The sequence below is a fragment of the Puma concolor genome, chromosome B3 (assembly GCF_028749965.1).
Source record: "Puma concolor isolate L17-30 chromosome B3, mPumCon1.1.hap2, whole genome shotgun sequence".
Taxonomy (NCBI): Eukaryota; Metazoa; Chordata; class Mammalia; order Carnivora; family Felidae; genus Puma; species Puma concolor.
The window spans coordinates 134,685,746-134,707,384 of NC_141672.1; the positions used below are offsets into that span (position 1 = coordinate 134,685,746).

The 21,639-nt window shown below is 44.7% G+C and overlaps 2 long non-coding RNA genes across 3 annotated transcripts in view; one reads left to right on the forward strand and one right to left on the reverse strand.

Moving 5' to 3' along the window:
- LOC147580397 (uncharacterized) overlaps positions 1–21,639 on the reverse strand; it is a 182,852-nt gene that overhangs the window by 59,903 nt on the left and 101,310 nt on the right. The window lies entirely within an intron of this gene.
- Positions 15,185–21,639, forward strand: part of LOC147580398 (uncharacterized) — a 17,977-nt gene continuing 11,522 nt past the window's right edge. For both annotated transcript variants that reach the window (XR_015252863.1, XR_015252864.1), the window contains exon 1: positions 15,185–15,366. This is a non-coding gene — a long non-coding RNA (uncharacterized LOC147580398). The remainder of the gene's footprint in view (positions 15,367–21,639) is intronic.

Below are 21,639 nucleotides of genomic sequence, written 5' to 3' on the forward strand. Positions count from 1 at the left end.
GATCTGAGCCGAAGTGGGACGCTTAACTGACTGAGCCACCCAGCTGCCCCTGAGAATTGGCATTTCTGATCAGATCTCTAGTGACGCCGAAGGTGCCAGGCCAGGGACCACACTTTGAGTACCACTGCTTTAAAAAGATTCAGTTTTGCACTTCTTCTCACATGCTTGAGTTTGCAAATGCTTGTGCAGCAAACTTACAGTATTTTTAATGTTTATTTACTTTGGAGACACAGTAAGAGAGAAAGAGAGAGAGTGAGCAGGGGAGGGGCAGAGAGAGAGGGAGACACAGAATCAGAAGCAGGCTCCAGGCTCTGAGCTGTCAGCACGGGGCTGACACGGGGCGGGAAGCGTGAGATCGTGACCTGAGTCGAAGTCGGTGGCTTAACCAACTGAGCCACCCAGGTGCCCCAACCTTTCGGTTTTAAGATTAAGCGGATAGGGCAGAAAGACGTGCCCGCTGCCCACGAAGGTACCTGTTTTCTTAAGAAGTTACCACTTCTCCATCTATGTCGCTCTGAGTGATTTTATTGGTACCCCAGCCATTGCCTTGAATTTCTCACTGGGGAAAAATGTTACATCATGATAAAGCATCATCAAACAGCAGGGGAAGTTCTGTTGAAGACAAATGGAGCAGCGATGTACCAAGTACTTAATAATTTGCTGAATGAAAACAGAAATAAATCAGTTCTATCCTTTTGAACGAATATACTCAGCGATTTACCACCGTCTCCATTATTTTCACCCCTGACTGCATTTGGATGACATTACGGGGGGTGGGGGGTGAGGGTGGGGGAACCACTTTTACTCACATCCTCCTCTTTCTCAGCCACCACGTTACGTTTCACTTTTCTCTACGATCGCTGCGTGTCTTTTCATCCTCAAGAAGCTTAGGGGGCAAGGAAGGGCAGGAATCGCTCTCTCCGTTGTACAGATGAAGGAGAGAGGTTCAGGGAAGGGGTCTTCCTACGTCGCTGAACTCATAAATGATGGCATGAGCCTGAACCAAGGCTTTGCAGCCCCGGGACTGGTGTGGTCTTCAGTGAGTGGGGCCTGCCCCTTCAGTGCGGAGGTTGACAAAGGGTTACATGCACGGAGCAGCTGTCTGCTCGATGCTGACCTGGTGGGTAATGACAAGGAATCAGCTGTTGGGGCTGCGAGAACTCCCCAACTCCCCAAGGACACAGCTTTCGGTTGGCCCTGCGCTCAAGAACGGTGAACACCTGTAGAGCTCCCTTCACCCGGGAGCCGGTGCACCTGTCGGCCACGGTCTTTCCACGCTCAGACCCAGGCAGGAAACCAGAGCAGAGTGCGGGGAGAGGAAGTCCCCAAACCACCTGGGTGTCAGCCCCTTGTTTCCTCCTTCCTCCTTGTGTGACAACCTTTCTTGCCTAGGATCTAATGGTTCCTTCCTCGCCTCGCTGCATCTCGAAGCTGAGGCTCCTCACTCCAAGCCGGGCCCACTGGCTCTGCGGTGGGAGTTTGGCAACCGTCTAGCCTGACGCGTTAGAACTCAGGTGTCCTTAGGGGCGCTTGGGTGGCTCAGTCCGTTAAGTGTCCGACTTCGGCTCAGGTCACGATCTCGAAGTTCACGAGTTTGAGCCCCGCCTTGGGCTCTGTGCTGACAGCTCAGAGCTTGGATCCTGCTTCGGATTCTGTGTCTCCCTCTCTGCCCCTCCCCTGCTCGCACGTGCGCTCTCTCTCTCTCCCTCAAACATAAATAAATATTAAAAAAAAAAAAAAAAAGGAACTCAGGTATCCTTAACCTCCTCCTACTGACATAGATGGCAACTTAATATTTATTTGTAAAATGAGTGAGTATTGTCCAGAAGACAAAAACAGCTCACTGGGTGACATCTTACATTCAAAAAATGTTTTTCGTGCCCACCCTTTGCTAGACATCATGCTATGCACTTCGGGGATGTGTTGGTGACGGAAATGGAGCCATTTCCTGCCCTTAAAAGATTTTAGTAGGGAGTACAGACAAATAAGTGATGGTCATGCATGCGAAGGTAAGAGATTTGGCAGATGGAAAGCTCTACCCCCTTCAGAGTCTAGGGATCATAGGACATCCTAGAGCCCTCACGTCTGGTTGCTATTGCAATCTGGACCTTTCCCTTTCTGGCTCAGTGTGAGCTAAGAATTCACTTTCCCTCCCTGCCTTTTGCTCTGTCTTGCTCTTTTCCTGGCCTCATTTGGCCCCGGATGTGGGGCTTTCCTGGCTCCCGGCGTAATTTCGATCCGATGTAATGACACCAGCAGCAGTGGGTCGCTATAGAACGAAAGCAATAACTCTAAGCCTGGAAAGTCAAGGAAGCACAGCAGGCCTGTCCTTTCAAACACCTGCCCGTCATCCTGCTGAAGAAATCTGGATCCTGAGCCTCCCTTCAATCTTCTGGAACAGGAGGTGTGAAAGTGACGGAGTGATCAAGGGTCCAATTAAAACTGTCCCTAAATGGAGGTGAGAATTTCAAAGGCCCATAAATGTTGTCGAGTGCAGAAAACACTGCAGGGTCTGGATGTTCCAGTAATCGTTCTTGTCCTCAGTTTTGGAAAGAAAGCTGTCAATCTAAAAAGGGCAGTGTTGAAGAACATGCTAATTAACCTAGCCACATGGGTGGCAACAGGGAAATGTTACACGGCATTTTTTCCCCCTTAAGTAAAATCCCACTCTTTGGAAATGGTTGAGTCATAGAAACATCTGGGGGCACTTTTTGGCATGAATAAGAAGCTTGGCCCTTAATGCAAGGTTAATTTACTTGGGATGAAGCCATAGCTATTCAACTTCCTATCACTGTTTCCAGAAAACCCTGCAGCCTGGGATCCTCCAGGCAGAGCCCATTTACATCTTTTATCTCCCTATAGTCAATTCTGAAATTCCAGTGGTCATGTTCAGACATAACTTACCAGAAGAGTGATTTCATTCAAAAACATCTTAATTTTCAACGACATTCCGAATCTCCAAATCTGCACTATGGAGACTTCTTTATTTTGACATGTTCATTCCGGTTGAGTAAATTTCATGTTTACGAAACCAATGGGAAAGCCAAAAACGACGTGTTCTTTTTTGGTGGTGGTGGTTTTTGGTTTTGTTTTGATTTGTTTTTGTTTTTGTTTTTGTTTGGTTGTTTCTCTCAGGTTCCTCTGTCCGAGCCAGGAGGACTCCTTTCATTACCCTCTCTGATATACAGACTTCCAATTTCTATTTTTAGGATTTGTTAATTACCACAGAACATGCATCTTCTGCTGAGCCTGAGTTGGACATGACATTTTTGAGAACTGTGGGAACGTTGGCAAGGAGCCCACCAAGGTTCGCACCCGAGAAGGCTGACAGAATTACAAATACTCCCCTTGGGGTGTGAGTTGTATGATGGGAGGAACCCCATTCGGGGAGCAGAGAGACCCGCGTTTAGATCCAAGCTCGGCCACTTACTCGTTACTCATATAATCATATGGTCTTCCTTTTTGTGGTGTGAACATTAGAGTCTGTGAAAGGCTTAGCACAGGGCTTGGCCCATCGCAAAAGGCGGATAAACGGAAGCGAGTGTCATTACCACTCTCTGTTGGCAGACTCATCTGGGATGCATTTGACCTGCTTCACCTGAGGTGATTCTAATTCTTCTGTTGAGACATGGGGTGCCCCATACCAATCCATCTTTTAAGTAAGTGCTTGCACGGTGCCGACTGGTTCACAGCCCTGGGTCACTGGGTAGAATGTACTTTCCACGTGGAAAGTCAAGTGCTGCTCAGAATTCTAAGTAGTGGCGGGGAAAAATAACAACCCGGAAAGCAAGAGCTCACGGGTAACACGATACATCAAAGAAATAAAGGCTAGATCTAAACATCAAAGATGCATTCTTTTTTCCAGTAAATATGTAATTACTTAACATGTGCTGGACCCTGGGGGGGGGGGATGTATTGAGAGTGGGTGTAGAAATTATAGTCACTACTACTAATTTTCTTCCTTCTGTATCATTGAACTCACTCCACTGAGGAGCTAGAGAGTGGGTATGATGGTTAAATTTTTGAATCCACTTGAACGTCTTAAGGCTAACTTAGTCACTTCTGCTCTATTCTGTCACTTCGAATGCCCTCAGTCTGTGTGCGAGGGAGCCCTTGGGACACACTGTTTATATTCATGGGCGGGGACTCTAGATCTCGCAGACGCCCCTAGAGCTTTGTTCCATCTGATCTTTGAGTGAAGGCCTCTGCCAGGGTTGGATGCACTGCAGGAGCGTCTCTGGTCGAAGCACAAAAGTATCTTCCGGCCCTGCTCACGCACAGTGAGACCCTATTCCCACTGGCTCTGAGGTCTGGGTGTGAGGCTGTTGAATCCCCAACTTGGACGGTAAAAGCATCGTTGACTCTGGTATGTGGGAGATAGCTGATACCCCTAATAAAAGTGGAGAGGGACACTAATGGATTTGAGATGTCCTTCGGGTACTTAGGTGAAATGCCTGCCAGCCTTTTGCAATGTGGGCCTGCAGCTCTAGTAGAGGAAAGCTAGAGTTGAGAGATGGATGGACATTGGGGAAGCTGTGTGTTCAGGGGCAGGACGTGAAGCCACGAGGTCAGCAGAAGTCACCGGCAGAGTGTCAGCGGGTAGATGGTTGGGGCGATGATCTGCCAAGCTCCACAGAGGAACGACCGGCCTCCCACCTGCGGACTCAGCATCCCAAGAGTCTGGATTCTATCTCCTCAGGAGGAATGGACATGATTGTTCACGCCAGTGCCACTGTGCATTCTCTTGTTCTCCCTGCGGTGGCATAGTGTTCCATACTGGAATCCCAGTAATTCATTCCCATTCTTGCCTGATGTTCCTCTTCATGGAGAGTGGCCAGTGGCTGGGAAACTGCTAAGCGGTGCCCAGGGCACCTGAGTGACCGTGGTGACCAAGCACGTGATGTCTACTATGCCCGGGAGCAAACACCGCTCTAGTATCTAATGAGGCTTCTGAGTCCGTCGTAGATGAAACAGCTCGTTCAGGCTCAATATCCAAGCCCCTATACGACCAGATGGTAGAGGGGAAGAAAGACGTTGATTTGAGAGGGTTCAGAACCATGGAAGCTGATGTGTGGCCGAGAGGTGGGGAGGGAGGAGAGGTTGTAAAGTCAGCTCCTTGGAGGTGGTTCTTCGTATACTTCCCACGTCTCATTGCCTAGAGGCATTTGGCTCAGAGGTTCTTGCTTAAATCCTAGCCTAATTCCTAATCCCATTCCCTAATTCCTTGACTCCTCTTTGTCTGAGTTTCCCACCGGGGCTAGGATCACAAAACTCTGGTCCTTGTGATTTTCTGGCCCTTCATTTGCAGATTTTCCTGGCAATTGCTACCGGCCAGTTTAGGCCTTGACCTTGGTCTGTTCTCCCTGTCCCCCTCGACCCCCACCAATGGGCTGCTTGGTTCCACCTATTGGATTTCCATTGCCAGTGCCTTGCCTACATCTAATCTATGGTCTTCCAGTGCTCATTATACGAGCTTAGACTTAATCTTCTGATCAGCACTTGGAGGTCCTATCAGCCCAGGCACCAATCTTTGCTGAGAACTATTACGTATGCCCATTATCTTTCAGGCGGCTTGCGATATAGACTTATAATCCTTATTTTTCGGGGCACCAAAGAAGGCTCGCAGGGATTGAGAAGCTTGCCCAAAGTCACACAACGAGGAAGTGGCAGTCCCTAGGATTAACTGCCAGTTTGGTGGTCCCCAAGCTCATTCTCTTTCTGCTACTACAGGTGGCTTCGGAAGAGGCGTGAGGAGGTTAGAAGGGTGAATGGGTCCGTGTCCAGGCAGAGCAGGCCGGGAGTTTCAGATCTTTATGCTGACCTCAGAGGTAGGGCCCGCTAATGACTGGCATGGACAGGAAGGTCACAAGCGTGAAGGAAGTGGAGGGACAGTCAGGGGAGCTGTCAGCAGAAAGCCCATCACAGTGAACTAATTATGCCGGTCGGGATTTAGAATCAAGACCAACTGCAATATGTCGCCCAGAAATGGGTGCTACGAAAGAGTCGTAATTGGAGCGATGGTTGCCGGAGTCACCTGACCTCTAGGCACAATCCTGTTATTTCCGGGATGTTGAGACACACATGCCGTGGACGTTTGTCGCAGATCTGCCCACATTCTTGGGCCGGTAATCTTGACCACAACCTCCAGGAAGAAGGAACTCAACATTTGTGAGAAAGGCACAAATGCCGCCTCTCTGGTTCGCTATGAATAGACACGGCTCCGCGTCGCTAGATGATCCTGATGTAACGCATCTTTATCCAAACTATGGCTTTTTTCCTGCCCTAAGTATATGCAGAATAGCTAACATTCTTCCTCTTCCTTTTAGAAGGCGGATTAGCACCACCTGTCTCAGCTAACATTCATGGGATTCAGCAGGAAAAACAGTATTAGGGGAGGAAAGCTCTTTTGAATGCAGTGTTTTAGGATTATTTCTTTGGTTGCTAAACTGCTACCTTTGTATTCAAAGGTGATGAGACGTTTTCTGGCTGGGATACAGACATCCCAGAAAGGTGTCGAGTTAAAAGAGGGCTGATGAAAAGATCTGAGGCCGAGCCCTTGGAGGAAGGTGAGCGATTGATTGCAGGCATTGCTTACGTTCGCTTCTTACTGTTACAGAAGAGGGAAGAATTGTGATGACCACAATCCTCGCGGCCGCATCCCACCCCTTCTTCTATGGAAGGTATTAACCCAGGGCTCCCATTCCAACTGGATCTTTGCCATCCAGCCCAGGCTGCTCAATGGCTTCTCTGTATGGGAAAAAGGCGGGGGGCGGGGGGGGGGGGAAGGTGCGGCGTGTGGAGGTTCAAAGGGCTGTCTCTGTGCTGGGGGTCCTGAAGTCTTGTTCTTGGATTTGGCATTCAACAGGGATAGCATCATGGACTAGGTATTTAACCTTTGGCTGTCTGCATGTTGCCCTTTTCTAAAAGGGAGATAATGGAATTCTCTTGCAGGAACATTGGAAAGATTAATGAGTTAATGTTTTGTGAAGTGCTTTGAGATTCTAAGATGAAAGGTGCTACATAATAATTATAATAACACTTTGTTCTTACATAGTGCTTTTCTTCCAGGGAGCTCAAACTGCTTTACCAAAATTATTTCATTAATCCTCACGGCATCCCTCTATGGCAGGTAGCAATTATGATCCCCTTTCTCACCTCAGGATTCTGGGGCACAAAGAAATAAATAGACAAGGCCAAGGTCACCCAGGAGCTTATTGGTAACGTCATGGGCTAAACTCAGGTCTGATTCCTTCATTTACGCGTTCAATTTATTCATTCATTCACTCATTCACCCAAAATTCACCCACGCTTATATGTCAGATACTTGAGCTATTTGAAAGGCGGCGGGGTGGGGGTGGGGGGCAGATGACACAAAGTTAAATAGAAATACATCTTTTTGCGATGGAAGAGATTGGATTAGTCCACTTAGACAACTGAATAATTATAAAAAATCTACGTAGAGCAAGCATAACATATGATGGAGTTTACCAGTCCAGAAAAAGAAGTTGGAGACACATGTCCCAGATGAAAGAACGGAACAGCACGATAAGTCTGGGGAGAGAGACCCACTTGGCATGACGGGAGCACAGGGTAATTTGGACAGAGGAGTGGGCTAAGAAATTTGAACTCTATGCCCAAGGCAACTGAGAAGCTTTGGAGGTTGTTCAAGTAGAAGGAACGAGGTCAGCTTTATATTTAGAAGATTAGCTCTGGTGGCTGAGTATTAACAGGTTTGGATGCAAAAGAGACCTGAGTCCAGGGACCAGGAAAACAGTTCCCCGACTGAAAGTCCAGACCGCTTACGAGGTCATTCTCAATGGCCTGATATGCTAGAGCTCCGGTGTTGTTTTGAAATTCTGCCCGTGGTACTTTGATGACAGCTCTCTTTCATGGTTAGGATGTTTTCCCATTTCAAGAAGCATACAAATGTCTTAAAAAAATCAAATCATCTAGAATGCAGCTTTTCAGTGATGGTACAGTAAGCAACTGTCACTCTTCGGCTCTGAAATCCATCAGGCAAAATGGTTAAGTCGACATCAATTACTTATTATAATAGAAAGAGAGCCTTTGTTACACTATTTGTTAAGTATCTCTCCAAATTAGATACAAGAGAATGATCTTCAATGCAGAAGAGCGTTCGTTTGATTTCACATGATAAACCATTCTGTGATTAGACATATTTATTTTTATTTTTGCCCATCATTATAACTCTATAGTCAATTTGAAGAACAGTTTCTTGATCACTTGTATTTTTTCCCCCTTGTCAGACGTCTTTTAAGTGTCTGACAATGAAAACGGTAAAACTATCTTGCCTTCATTAGAGGATCTTAAAATGTTTCTTTTCGGTGTGTATGGATTCGGACCCACGAACTACCTGTGGGATGGAAGAGAAAGGTCCGCTTGAAACTCACCTGCTCTGCATCAGGTCCCTTTATTGTCACTATCCATGGATAGTGGTGAGCTGGGAAGAGTTATAGCCTCAAAATATTCTACAAAATTAAAATCCTGACTAATGGCTGGTTAAACTATTCTTTAAAAATTTTTTAATGTTTATTTTTGAGGGAGACAGAGTGCGAGCGGGAGGAGGGGCAGAGAGAGAGGGAGACACAGAATCCGAAGCAGGCTCCAGGCTCCGAGCTGTCAGCACAGAGCCCGACGTGGGGCTCGAACGCATAAACCTTGAGATCGTGACCTGAGCCAAAGTCGGCCGCTCAACCGGTCGAGCCACCCAGGTGCCCTCGGTTAAACTATTCTAAGCTATTAAACTATTCTAAGCCCCATAAATGCTCCTTGACCAACTGACAATTAGCTCATTTAGAATTAATACATTTCTTTGAGCAACGCTTGCTTTGTAGTGAAGCCATCATATTTGTTCATAAGTTTAATGAGTGTGATCAGTTAGGATAAGCAACGTTGTGCTGCAGTAACAAACATCTCTAAGTATCAGTGACTTTAACAACATAGATTTAATTCTGGCTCCTGCAAAGTTCATCAGGGATCTAAGTGACTCTCAGAGTTCTCCTCCAGGTGACCGCTCTGAACTTTACCTTCCTATGCACATGCATGTCAGGGACTGCAAAGGCAGAACCAGAAAAAATCCACCTGCTGGCCAATTAAAAACGTTTACAGCGAAGTCCCACTCTTTTCTTCTACTCTTATGACATTAACTAAAGCAAATCACATGGCCAAGCCTCATTTCAGGGGAACAGGGAATGAAACTCCTCTCATGTGCCCAGAAGAGGGGAATTAAATATCAGTGAACAATTTAATATTTGTCCCAGGCTTTTCTGATGGTCTTTGAAAGTTACTGTTTTTTTCTTTTTTTTAAATCACCTATGGGGCGCCTGGGTGGCTCAGTCGGTTGAGCGTCCGGCTTCAGCTCAGGTCATGATCTCGCAGTCTGTGAGTTCGAGCCCCGTGTCGGGCTCTGTGCTGACAGCTCAGAGCCTGGAGCCTGCTTCGGATTCTGTGTCCCCCTCCCTCTCTCCCCCTCTCTGCCCCTCCCCCATTCATGCTCTGTCTCTGTCTCAGAAATAAATAAACATTAAAAAAAATTTAAAAAAAAATCACCTATTTCCATATAACGAAGGTGCACCTTAATATTTGCAAACCACGTTATTTATTATTTGGGGCATTCCTGGAAGACTTACTAGTCCTAATGTCATTGCTTAAATTAAGCCTACGATAGAGAACTCTTTATTGGTTAACCTCCGTCAACTGATGGTGAAAATGTTAGGGGTAGGGACTAGGTCTGATTGTTTTCTGCATTCCCACAATGGGACTGGCTGTTGTACAGTGAGCCTAAATGTCTCCCCAGGCCTCGTGGCATGAACGATTTCTACTTCATGTATGCCCGGAAGAAGACATAGGTAACGCATTATTTTCTTTAATGCAAAAACAAACAAACAAACAAACAAACAAACAAAAAAAAACCACCTATTTTATCACAGTAGAGTTTAGAAAATTTCTATAGTTGAACTTCTTTTTCAGCTTATGTATTTATTTTGAGAGACAGAGAGAGAGAGGCAGAGAGAGAATCCCAAGCCCCCAAGCAGGCTCCACACCATCAATATGGAGCCCGGCATGAGGGTCGAACTCACGAACCGGGAGATTGTGACCAGAGTCGAAATCGAGAGTCAGAGGCTTAACAGAATAAGCCACCCTGCAGCCTCTATAGTTGAACTTCTGATGTGTTTTCTCATCCTACAGGAAGGCAAGCTGGAGTAGAACACTAAATAATTTCTTGAAAACATTTTTTAACTTCGGGTGGGGTGAGGTGGAATTCGTTTGCGCTGGAAATAGTGAGGAGATTACAAGGAAATTCTACTTTGTAAACGAACTCAGGTAATGAACTAAAGGAAACTTGACACTTCAGGTAGGGAAGCTTAGTCTAATTCAGTATAATTGCAGAATCACTAATAAAGCTGTGCGTTTCCGATGTTTGTTAAATTTACCTCTAAGTGTCTTAAATCCATGAAAAGGCTAAGCTATAATAAAATTCTGAAGATTTCACATACTTGTTTGCTCCTTGAATTTTATTCCCATAGGACCAGTAAGTACTTCTAGTATATTTAAAATAATTCCTCTTCCTCATTGGCAAGAATATCCTTGGAACGTTTTCGGCACGTCCCCCTCTATTAGCCACCATCTTTGTTTGGTATTTATGATCTTCCTCATGTGTTCATTGCCCCATTTCTACAAGGTTCTGGCCACCCACCAATGTATCTGAATCATTCGGATACAGAGGCAGCAAACCCCACTGTTACATGACGTCAGTTAGGTTCTTTGTGTGAAGCACAAACAAAATAGTGTTTTCTTTTTTCCCCTACTACTTTAGAACCTCAGCATCTTCAACTCTTTGGATTTGCCTACATCTGCATTTTGGATCATTTGCTACTGATGTCCTGCTCTTCAGAAAGAGCCATTCTTTTGGTTTCCATGCTAGGTCAAATGAGTTCCCTTTTGGTATATCTGAGGGCACCGGGGAATTTTCCTTCTTTATTTTCCCTCCTGGATCCTGAAAGCAGATAAGGGGTCACGGAAGAATGTAGAAGGCGAGTGGAAGCTACCTTTTTTTGAGTAGGCACCAAAGATCGAGTGGTGAAGTCAAATATTTCAGGAATGCCATGGTTTTGAAAGGACGCCCTTTCCAGCTCCTTGCGGTGGGTATGCCCTTGCGTGTAGTTCAAGTAAGAGAAGTTGCGTGAGGAATTCTAAGGGAGGAAGAAGGGAAGGAGTCCTAACATGCACACCATTGCTTCAGGGTGTTTGCTTGCTTAAAAGTTCTTGTCACAATGACTGGGTACCTCGGAGTGACCAAGGTTGCTGGCATGGGAGTGGACACACGGGTAGAAAAGGCAGAAAGAGTGAATTCAGGAGATTATAGGCAGTCAAGGATTCCTACTGAAGACTGAAAGGTTGTCAGAGGCTGCCTCAAGGGCATTCTATTTTAGCAACAACTCTGGCCATGTCATTTTTAGAGTTGCCTCATCTGCTGTTTGGGTGGGATATGGGATGCATGGAGATACAGAGGCTAAAAGGTCAAAGCTTCTAAGCTGTTTTGTGATTTTTTATTTATTTTTATTTATTTTAAATTTGTTTTGAGAAAGAGGGAGAGTGCAAGCAGAGGAGGGACAGAGGCAGAGGGAGGGAGAGAGTCTTAAGCAGCCTCCACACCCTTGCACGGAGCCTGAGCGGAACTCGATCCCACAACACCCAGGTCACGACTTGAGCCCAAATGGAGAGTCGGACACTTACTGACTGAGCCACCCAGGCGCTCCTGTTTTGTGATTTTTTTTTTTAAACAAAAGACACATTTATTTGTGTTTCCAAATTAGTGTGTATTAGAAAGTAGTTTCTGGGGCGCCTGGGTGGCTCAGGCGGTTAAGCGTCTGACTTTATCTTAGGTCACGATCTCACTGTCCGTGAGCTCGAGCCCCGGGTCAGGCTCTGTGCTGACAGCTCGGAGCCTGGAGCCTGCTTCGTCTTCCTCTCTCTCTGCCCCTCCCCTGCGCGCACTGTGTCTCTGCCTCTCAAAAAGTAAATAAACGTTAAAAAAAAGAAAAAGAAAAGAAAAGCAGTTTCTCGGTGAAGACCTCCGGAGCTGGCTGAATGAGTGTACATACATTTTATGTTGTGTTAGGTTATATTTTATCCTTATGCACATTGTATTATGTTCTGTCTTTTTTTAAATTTATTTTTTGAAGGAGAGAGAGAGACAGAGCATGAGCGGGGGAGGAGCAGAGAGAGAGGGAGACATAGAATTCAAAGCAGGCTCCAGGCTCTATGCTATCAGCACAGAGCCCGATGCTGGGCTCGAACCCACAGACCGTGAGATCATGACCTGAGCCAAAGTCAGACGCTCAACCGACTGAGCCATCCAGACGCTCCTGTCTTTTTTTTTTTTTTTTTTTCACTTCACGCTCTTTCATATCTTCTGCACGTCGATATAATCCATGTACTGGTCATTTTAATAGCTACGTGTGCCGTATTTAGTGAAGCCACCCCATTTGGGTTGGCTTGTAGCTAAATTTTAGAGTTGGTTATCTTTCTGATTTTAAAGACCGTCTAAATTTACATAATGTAAAGTGTTTACGTTGGTGTCTAAATTAGATACTGGCTAAAGGTTGCCCTCTTTTTCTTCTTCTTCATTCCCAATTGCATACAGCCCCAAACTCTGAGATTTCTGACTCCCAGTGCTCATCTCCAAACTATCAATCCCAAGAAGGTGATTTTCATGGAATAATTTTCTGCTCATAGTTTTAACCTCTTTTGGTGCATTTCTATTATTTCTTTGTCCTTACTGGTGGTTGCACCAGCTCCCAGTTTAATATCATTTGCACATTTCATTAATATGTGGCTTACTCCCTCTTCGAGATCCTTAATGAAGATGTTAAATTAGATTGTATCTGACATTGACCCCTGGGGCACTGCAGTGCTTTAACGGTATCCCGTTTCCCTGTCTGCAGTGCATAGAATTCCTGCAGAATGCACGAGGCACAGCTTCAACCTGGGATAAATCTTCAATTTTAATTCTAAAGCAGAAGTCAAGTCATGTGGTTTGGGATAACTTGACATTGGCAGAACAGACTTGTAGTTGCTAGGAAGTCATATTTTAGCAATTAAATACAGGTTTGCCAGAATCGTATGTCAGATTGCCAATCTGCTGACAATTACAAGAGATAGTCTCTCTATCCTGCTTAATACGCTTCAGTCAAAACTGAGAAGGGGCTTGTTTTCCAAAATGAAACTCGACTTTTTTTTTTTTTTTTTTTTCATTTCATGGCTGGCCATCACCTTTTGCCAGGTTTTGAACAGCATGCTTCTTCTGTGTTTCACGGCAGATGTATTAATCTAATGGTTGTACCGATACACCTAGATAGACAGGCTTCAGGGGAACATACCAGGTGCCCCGCTGAGAATCCGGACATGAAATCAACTTTGAAATTTCAAGAATTTACTAAAATTTCTTCTTCCAAATTGGAAACGTTTATTATTTTTTTTAATCGAGAAGGTATACTACCATATGATATTCTTGGCACAAAACTTAACTCTCTCGTTGTACTTGGTTTAATTAGATAAATAGATATATTTATATCAGATGCAAGTTTTTCAAATGAGCTATAAAATATTATCTTCAAAATGGGGCTCTGCGACCCCCCAAACACCTACTGACTATGGTTAAATGGAATATATTCTTCAATTATATCACCAGAAAGCCTTCTAAAATCACTCCAAATGATCCAAGAGTTTAAAAGTCCTATATTAGACATTGTCATCAATTTCTCTTATTATACTTTACATGTATAAGTCAACTTCCTTTGTTTTGCAGAAATGTTTTGCTCTCGTCTTGGACATACACATTGTATTTGTCTGCCTGGGCTGTGGTAACAAGATATCTTAGTCTGGGTGGCTTCAATTAAAGAAGTTCATTTCTCACAGTTGGGGCCTGGGACGTCCAAGATCAAGGCACCAGGCAATTTGATTCCTCAGTGAGGACTCTTTTCCCGGCTTATACACAGCTGCCTTCTCATTGTGTCCTCACATGGAGGAGAGGGAGGACAAGCTCTCCTTGCTGTCACTTCTTACAATGACATTAATCCCATCAGGGGGATCATCTAAACCTTCATGACATCATCTACACCTAACAACCACCCATCTCCAAATACCATACTATGAGGGCTGGGACTGAATATGAATTTTTTCTTGGTGGGGAGGCAACACACACAGCCTAGGGTACCTATTAAGCTAATCTTATTTTTAGTTTCCAACAGAAAAAAAAAATAGGATTGAGAGAACAAATATAACCAGAACTTGAAGTTGGCCTTGTAAATACAATTTTTCGTATCCGGAAGCACAACTAAAATTACGTTTCAGCACCGATCACAGAAGGCCATCTTGCTGTATGAGGTGACAGAAGAAAGATGCTCTGCTCTCAGGGGGTTCACGCTTTCAGAAGTTTCTCAAACATGTAGTGATTCCTAATGTCTTGGAAGGGACACTTTTCGCCCACTTAGCTCATCGCGTTTGGGAACCTGAACGTCCAAGAGAGATTCTTTTCTCACCTGCTACCCCCCCCCCCGCCTTTGCCTCACCCGTACCCCATGAAGAATCACTGGCCTCACCTACTTTAAGAAGTAGATGATGGTCCAGGCAGCTTAGGCAATAAACCAAAGTGGAGCAATCAGGTAGTGTAATGGAATATTTATTTATTTATTTATTTATTTCAACGTTTATTTATTTTGGGGACAGAGAGAGACAGAGCATGAACGGGGGAGGGGCAGAGAGAGAGGGAGACACAGAATCGGAAACAGGCTCCAGGCTCCGAGCCATCAGCCCAGAGCCTGACGCGGGGCTCGAACTCACGGACCGCGAGATCGTGACCTGGCTGAAGTCGGACGCTTAACCGACTGCGCCACCCAGGCGCCCCTAGTGTAATGGAATATTTAATCCAATGCTGCTTGGTTGGGTGGCTTTTGGTGGTAGGATTTCGATAGTTTCCTAAATTCCTGGCTTCTATTTTGGGTGAAGGACTGGCCATAGAGCATCTCATTACGTCCTCCTGACCTCAGGCATCTAACAGTTTAGCTGACAAGACGAGAGTTGTCTAGAAGAGGAATTAGAATCACACGAGATGTATCGTTTGATGCTAAATTATGCAACACAGAGAAGGGCTCAGGCAGTGTGACGGAAGTTAATGTTCCCCAGAGCCTTACATTCGGCTCTTGGCTTCTCTTATATTCTCTTTGCTGGCTTCCACGTCTGTATATTTGTCTAGAGTCCATTGCCTTGACTTCTACACTGTTTCATCCAACTGTCTGAATGCCGCCTGAAGACCCAAGATGACGAGAGTGCCCCAAGTTGATGGTAGGGTTTTCTCTGTCACTCTGTCCTGTGAGGTGGGGGCTCAGCACACTTCTTGGCAGGGAGGGGGGTAATTTGGTCTTTATAAGCAAACCAGTCTATTATGGACTGAATGTGTCTCCCTTAAATTCGTATCTTAAAACTCTCATCCCCTCTGTGATAGCATTTGGAAAGTGGGGACTTCAGGAGGTCATCAGGATTAGATTCGGTCATGACAGTGGTGTCCCCATGGTAGGATTAACACATTTTTAGAATGAGAAAGAGATAGAAGGTCTCTGTTCCTCTCCTGCCGTGTAAGGAAACTGCAAAAAGACAGCCCTCTGCAAGCCAGGAAGAAGGTCTTCCAGAGAACCTGATGATGCCGGCACCTTGATCTTGGACCTCCAACCCTCCAGAATTGGGAGACGTGAATGTTTTCGTTTAAGCTGCCCAGTCTGTAGTATCTATTTATAGCAGCCCCCAACTAAGACACAGTCAGTGTGCAAATGTGGCTATAAGCGTTACAGCTTCTGTCTGCTGCGGAATTGTTAGGCAATTAATTTGAAGGCACTTTTGGTTAAGTTCATATGACAAAGCAGAAATTGCTGGCTGTTCGACAACCGCTACGGAGGTTAGGATCCTCTGTTGCAATTTTCAACAATTCCACCTTGCAAAATGGAAATGTTCCTGCTGTGACTTCTTTATTCTTCCATCCTTGGAAGGCGAAGTTCCAAGTCCAAATGTTTCCCTCTGGTTCCTGGCAATGTACAAACTCTTTATTTATTTTATTGTTTTTTTTTTAAGTCTATTTATTTTGAGAGGGAAAGTACAAGCAGGGGAGGGCCAGAGAAAGAGGGAGACAGAGAATCCCAAGCAGGCTCCGCACTGACAGCATAGAGCCCAATGTGGGGCTTGAACTCACAAACCTTGAGATCATGACCTGAGTGGAAATCAAGAGTCAGACGCTTAGCCGACTAAGCCACTCAGGCAGCCCTGGACAAACTCTTTATATACTGAGGCCTTGGGGAAGAATGCCCAGAGCTGGTCTCTTATCTGGCATTTTCCAGGGAACAGAAAAAAGCAGGAGAGAGAGGTATTCCTCTCTACCTTAGTATAAACCATGACTGGCTTTTTTCCTTCACGTGGTGTCTCCCCACTTGTCAGAACTAAGTAGAATATCATAAACCGTATTTTTCTTAGATCTTATGTTTATCCTACTTCAACGTTAGAAATCTACTTATAAGTATTATTTAGTACAAATAATGGAACTTACGATGTAGCTGTAATATTCTATTTAATACGCTTTTAGGAGTAGATAGTATTGTTACCATGTAAATGCCATTCTAGTCCTTAAGCTGAAATGATTTTAAAATTATACAAAAAAAAATGTAGCGAGTCAATTCTTGACGCAACCAATAGATTCACACCAAAGAGAAATCCATTATTAAAAACAACTTCTCAGGGCGCCTGGGTGGCTCAGCCAGTTAAGCGACAGACTCTTGATTTCAGCTCAGGTCTTGGTCTCAGGATACTAAGTTCAAGCCCCGCGTCAGGCTCCCCACTGGGCCTGATGCTTACTTAAAAAAAAAACCAAAACAACAACAAAAAAACACTTTTCTCTTAGATTCTTCTAGTTCACAAACTACCTAACTTGTATTTTTCCCACTCGGCCTTAAAATGAAATATCACTGAAAAGTAATGAGAAGCATGGCCTTGATTTTGAATATGTGCAGTAGGGGACAGAAACCTCTGATGGATATAGAAATAACAGAATTGTGCACAGAAAGACATATACCATGAGTGCGGGCAAGGGCATACCCCAGCCGCTGGCTGTCCGTTCCTCCTTTGGCAAGAAGCCCAATTGTAGGATCGTGGTTTCTGCATTTGTTCAGAGGGGTTGATCACACTTACTTTGTCTACCTCGTAGGGTGTCTCTGTTGATCGTCTATAAAACACACAAGCCACTGGGGCGCCTGGGTGGCACAGTCGGTTAAGCATCCGACTTCAGCCAGGTCACGATCTCGCGGTCCGTGAGTTCGAGCCCCGCGTCGGGCTCTGGGCTGACGGCTCGGAGCCTGGAGCCTGCTTCTGATTCTGTGTCTCCCTCTCTCTCTCTGCCCCTCCCCCGTTCATGCTCTGTCTCTCTCTGTCCCCAAAATAAAGAAACGTTGAAAAAAAAAATTTAAAAAACACACAAGCCAGGTTGTGTCATTCTCCTTGCATTGAAGTTTGTTTCTGAATCTCCTGATGGCTTCCCACAAGTCTTTGAACAAACTGCACATTCTTACCATGACTTCAAGGCCTGGCATGATTTGACCCTCTTCCTTTCCCTTGCCGGGCTCCTCTCTGACAACATTCCTTGATTATAACTTCCTTTCTGCCCTACTGGCTTTCTTTTAGAAGCTTGAATTCACCTCAGCATTCCTCCTTAAAGAGGGATGTCAAGGACATCCTGAGCTAGATCTTCGCCCCTTCCTTGTATCCCATATTAGGTCCAGCCCCTCTGACATCAGATACTAGGTCTCTCCCCTCCTCTCTGACATCCTGCACTCAGTAAGGGCCCTCTGACATCCCGTCCCAGGTCAGGAACCCCTGCCATGTGTTGGCCAAGCCCCCTGCATCCTTCTTCAAGGACGCACCTCAGTCAGAAATACCTTCATTCTGTATCTAAATGACATGATATTGGATTAAGATTGATCTTTCCTCCAGACTGTCATCTCCACCAGGGCAGGGTCAATCCTCCAGAACGCAGCAGAGTGCATCGCACAGAATGCGTTCGAAGTGACGGAAGGGAGGGAACAAGATGATGCTGGCGATAGCCCATCTGAAACTTCGTGTGTGTGAACTGATTAACTACAGAAGCATGAGTGTAGACCTTCTTTTTGAAATTTTTTTTAACGTTTTTATTTATTTTTGAGATAGAGAGAGAGACAGAGCATGAACGGGGGAGGAGCAGAGAGAAAGGGAGACACAGAATCGGAAGCAGGCTCCAGGCTCTGAGCCATCAGCCCAGAGCCGGACGTGGGGCTCGAACTCACGGACCGCGAGATCGTGAGATCGTGACCTGAGCTGAAGTCGGACGCTCAACTGACTGAGCCACCCAGGCGCCCCATAGACCTTCTTTTTGACAACAGCCTCACGAGTAGAGCTGGACCCATGGGCCGCCTGGACGAGTCTTCCGGGCGATATGTGAAGGATTTGTAGTGCACTTCTCCACGATCTTGGAATTTGTAATGTTAAGTGCCTGAGTGTTCTTTCCATTACCAAGGAAACTCATCAATCACAAATACCGGAAGTAGAAGATGCTTCAATGAAAATGAAATTCCAATAATATGTATATTTGCTGTCCAAATAGTCACCTTTCTTATTTTGAAGCCAAATGCTTTTCCAAACTCTGTATTTCACATTTAAAAATAATATTTGCATTTTAGATCTCAACAGTAGTTAACATCTGAAGGATTCGAGAGGAATTGTTCTAGCTGATAAGCATTGGATTAAACTTGCAGAAACATTTTTTTTTTTTTTATCTGATGACCTTCATCACGGTGGATCTGTCTAGGTTTTAGCGCGAATCGAGTTTTCAAAGTACTGTAGACAGAGGTAAGAAGATCCGGCTTTTGAGCTCTGAAGTAATTTTTGGGTTATGAAGACTTATTTAAAGCTTATTTGGCACAAATCAGTTTAAAACTCAGTCTTAAATCTTTCTTTAAAAATGAATACTCAGTAAAACCATGAGATTTTAAGGCAGAAGAAGATCTGTTGAAACGTATGGATGAAAGTTGCTTCCATTAAACTGAAGTTCTCTCACGGAAGACTCTTATCATGAGACCATCTCATGAGAAAACTGAGGTAAAAATAACATTTCCTGTCAAATCTATACACGCATATGAAGTTGTCTGTTGGCTCAGCATGACGACGGAGAAAATAAAACCAAGCATTCTGAGCTAGAAGTTCAGAGATACCACTTCTAGAGAATTCACAGATTAAGTGCAGGGCTATTCTAGAGGGAAGGCATGAGTTTTACAGACAAGACTTTTTTTTTTTTCTTAATAGGTGGTCAATTGGTGCAACAAGTGAAATAGCACAATTGCAGAGGTAAACAGAGAAGCTAAGAAAGAGGGTGCCTACGTATTTTTTTTTTCCTTCTGTAAAGTTCAGATCATGCATCATCTCTAATGAGCTTGATAAAGCACAGCAAGGCGAATGTCCCATAATTCATCATGTTTCCCATTTCAAAAGTGACAGGTAACCTAAGGGAAAAAGTCTTTATTTTGTAACAATAAAAAAAAAAAAAAAAAAAGGAGGCAAGATAATCACACTGGAACCAATATCTGCAAAAGAACCCTTACAATACACGTCAAATACAGCACGTGGTCTTGTTACGTTAGGCACGTGTCTGGTTAATGCTGTACCCAAACTTCCCATTAGTGCCCGTAAGCAAAACACTGGATTTTTCCGTTTAACCCAGATGGAGGAGAAAAAAAAGTTTCTTTAGAAATCTCCCCGGATGGTGAGGCATAATGTGCTGGTATTGTGCGAAACAGAAGTAACGTTTCCGGTTGTTGGAAAGGTACCGTGAACGTTCACCTCGTTTTGTTACACGGTACAACATGAAGCCTGAAAAATCTAAGTGAAATTCATTCTGTAAAGAACCAGTATAGACTTAGAACAATTTTCTGAGGTGGCTCGCTTGTTTCTAAAAATGGTCCCCCAACATACTATCTCCAACAATGCATCTCTTTTTGTTTCAACCATTCCCTTCAGAGATCAGTCGTATATATTGGGGCGCCCGGGTGGCTCCGTCGGTTGAGCGTCCGACTTCGACTCAGGCCATGATCTCAGGGCTCGTGAGTTCGAGACCCGCGTCGGGCTCTGTGCTGACGGCTGACGGCTGACGGCTGACGGCTGACGGCTGACGGCTGGGAGCCTGGAGCCTGCTTCTGCTTCTGTTTTCCCTCTCTCTTTCTGCCCCTAACCCACTCACCCACTCACATTCTGTCTCTGTCTCTCTCAAAAAAAAAATAAACATTAAAAAAAGAAGTCATATATGTGTGTGTGTGTGTGTGTGTGTGTGTGTGTGTGTAAACAGCGACCTGACCATCTTAGGCCTCATACAGAGAAAACGGTTGGTAATCAACTGGATGTAATCACATCTCTCTAATGGCTCAAGTATTCTGCCTTATCTGCAAGTAAGCAAGGGAGGATAAGCAAGGGAGGATGAGATGTGGTTTGGACCCTATAAGAAAAATAAAAGCTACCGCTGAAAAGCAATGCTAACTTTTACAATATCCCCAAACTACAAACCAGCCTCCGATTGCAAAATATACCACTTTTTACAATGACTAAAGAGGGCAATTTGTCTTTATTAAGGAGTTTAAGGATCATGTTTATTTGAAGTTACTATCTGGGCAGCGAGGTACAAGTAACAGAAATGCTGTGCGGGGAAGGGGGGGGGAGTGGCTGTTTTTGTTTAGAATACAGGGAGTATATTGACACAAAGATTTTAAATATGGAAACACGTTTGGTTCTAATTAATGACAATTGACAAAGACCCTGCATCTTCACGTTGGGGTGCTCAGGGCCAAGGGCTTCAGGGTTAAGGTAGTGACTGCCCTCTGTATCGTTCTTTGCCTGTTAGAATGTGTCATATTTGGTACATTTTGGGGCAAAAAAGTCCTGTGGTAGTCATAGCAATTGAATAGAGGCATAGTTGCAGAGTAAGTTTCATCATTGTTACATCCTTATTGTTAGTCTTTCGCTTCGTGGCATTCCAGGGGGAAACAGCCCAGTCTAGTCCCACTGAATAATTAACATGCCAAAGCGTATTTTATGCAACTCGTGGGTTTTTTTGGTACTCAAGAAGAGTTTGGCTTCTCTCTCCCGCCTTTGAGTTTTTTAACAGGAGGGAAAATGATAAATACAATCAGGTAAATATACCTGGGCAGCTCAAATTTATTTTCTATGAAGAGTCAAGAATTGAGTTTCTCCCCCGCAAGTGTATTGACCTGTGTTGTTGCCCAAAGGAGCATACTTTGAGGTCTAGGACATATGTTTTCATTCTCCCTGCTCTCTCAGCTGGAAGTTGAAACTCCCTTACTGGCTCCGGCTCCTGCCTCTCCTATTACTTTAGGGTTATGGCAGGGGATGAGATTGATAGGTTTTACCCAAGGGGAATGATCAGTGAAATGCCATTCTTATCTCAGGGTCTGGGGACATTTTCCATTATTGCCAAACACCTGCCTGACGAGTTTTCCAGTACTCGAGTCAAAGAAAGACATTTGGGTGACTGTAGTGTCT